General features: G+C 51.1%; 1 pseudogene; it reads left to right on the top strand.

Moving 5' to 3' along the window:
• Positions 1-292, top strand: part of LOC101587033 — a 2,404-nt pseudogene extending 2,112 nt beyond the window's left edge.
• Positions 293-2,469: the final 2,177 nt, after the last annotated feature.

Raw genomic sequence — 2,469 nt, forward strand, 5'->3', positions numbered from 1 at the left:
CAAGACAAGGAGGGCATCCCCCCTGACCAGCAGTGTCTGATATTTGCCAGCAAACAACTGGAGGATGGTCCAACTCTCTGACTACAACATCCAAAAAGAGCCCACCCTGCACTTGGGGCTTCCCCTGCGAGGTGGGGTCATCGAGCCGTCCCTGCGCCAGCTTGCCCAGAAGCACAACTGTGACAAGATGATCTGCCGCAAATGCTATGCCCGCCTGCACCCCTGTGCTGTCACCTGCTGCAAGAAGCGTGGCCACACCAACAACCTGCACTCCAAGAAGAAGGTCAAGTAACACTCAGCCAGCACCTCGTCCAGAAGGGCACCACCTGCCCAACGCCTGCATCCTCGGGGCCTGAATAAAGTTTCCCTCCCTTGACTAGAGCCAAAAAAAGAAAAAAGATGAAGTTGTACAGCTACCAGTACAGTTTTTGCACAGGTTTAGACTGTTTTCCTCCCTGGCCTGAACCCCCCTCACCCCCACCCCCCAGTCCACTCCTCCACCCAAGTTGCTCCTCCCCATGCTTTCCTCCTCCCAGCTCTTGGCACTCAGTAATCTACTTCCAGTTCCTGGATTTCCGCTCTGGACGTTGCATGTGAATGGAATCGCCTGACACACGGCCTTGCGTCACTGCTTCCTTCTGTCAGCTGAATGTTTCCAAGGTTCATCGCAGCCAGAGCGTGCAGTCGGAGTCCATGGTGTGTGTGTGGTGCGAGGCCCTGCACTGAAAGGGAAGCACTCCACACTCAGCCACACCCCTGGGCCTGTACACTGTTTTACTTTGAGAGAGGGTCTCACTAAGTTGCCTGAGGTGCCCTCACGTGTGAGCCTCCTGCCTCAACTTCCTGAGTAACTGGGCTTAGAGGCATGTCACCATGCTCAGCTCGCTTCATGCTTTTTTTTTCCTGACCTTGAGGATTGAACCCTGGGCATCTGCATTGAGCTACATCTTCATTCCTCTTTCTTTTCCCCCTTTTCTCTTTCTTTTCCTCCTTCCTTTTCTGTCCGTCCATCCGTCCATATGTCCGTCTGTCTGTCTTACTCTCCTTCAGTTTTGACAGTGCCTTACGAAGACACAGACCTGCCTGGGCTCCACCCTCCCAGATGCTGGGTTGCAGGAGTGCATCTCCACACCCGGTGTCACCCTGTGGTGCCCAGTGCTACCTCTTGTCGTCCCTTCATCAACGAAGGGACATTGGGGCTGTGAGCAGCCCGTGAGCATCTGTGTACAAGTTTGCTATGTGCCGCACAGCTCGGGCCTCCTGGGCCTGACTGCGAGGCGACACTGTAGCCCTCTGTTTCACTTTCTGAGAAATTACCAGATTGTTTCCCAAGGCCAGTGTTCTTGTTCAACTAACATGTGCAGCTGTTCCCCTAGCGAGAAAAACCCAGCCCAGATGTTGCCCTGCAGTCGCGCATGCAGTCATGCCACCCTCTCCAGTCACTTCCCAGTTCGCCTCTTCGCCTCTTCTCCCCACCCCTGCTGTGCGTTTACACACACACACACACACACACACGTGCATACACACACACACGAGCTGTTTTAGGTATTTTCATATACATGACCTTTACTGTGCGCTACGCTCTCTTGTCAGTAATAGTGCGAACTCAAGCCTCGTGACCTCCTGGCACCAACTTGCAGAACACAGACAGACCACAGATGGTGCTTGCGCATCCATGAGTGTATTGGTCCGTGTCCTCTAGAGGAACAGAATCAAAGCAATAAGCATAGAGATGCAGTGTGTGATAAAACTACAAGAAATGTTTAATTAAAAAAAATACTATAGTAAAAGGTACTTTGCTATTAATCCCCCTCAAGATATTCCCCTGGGTTTGAACACACTTATTCCATTATCTTTGCCACTTTTTTTTTTTTTTGGCGGCGCCAGGGATTGAACTCAAGTCCTTGCACTTGCCAGGGGAGCACTTATTCCACTGAGCCATCGTCCCAACCCCTCTTGCCACTTTTTAAAGCAGTTCTCAGAAACCCTCTTTCATGTCTTTAGTTGCACTGTTGTGGCTTCTCTGATGTCCTGAATTGATTCAAAACACTGACTTTATTTTTTCTTAAATGTATTTAATACAGGGGCTACAGGGTCTCACTACACAGATCGGACTTGAGTGATCCTCCTGTCTCAGCCTCCCCAGCACTGAGATGATAGGCGTGTGCTACCACACCTGGTTTCCGTGGCCAGCCAGGTGTGCCTGGACTTCTGGGACCTGCATGACATACAGGATTGGGAATCCAACCCAGGTCCTTGCACTTGCCAGGCAGGCGCTTAGACCACTGAGCGATCTCCCCAGCCCGGTGCACACCTGTAATTTCACCAGCCTGGGAGGCTGAGGCAGGAGGATCACAAGCTTAAGGCCAGCCTGGGCAACTTAGTGACTTAGCAAAATCCTATCCAGAAAGAAAGAAAGAAAGAAAGAAAGAAAGAAAGAAAGAAAGAAAGAAAGAAAGAAAGAAAGAA

This window comes from Octodon degus, unplaced genomic scaffold (assembly GCF_000260255.1).
Source record: "Octodon degus isolate 3935 unplaced genomic scaffold, OctDeg1.0 scaffold00052, whole genome shotgun sequence".
Classification (NCBI taxonomy): Eukaryota; Metazoa; Chordata; class Mammalia; order Rodentia; family Octodontidae; genus Octodon; species Octodon degus.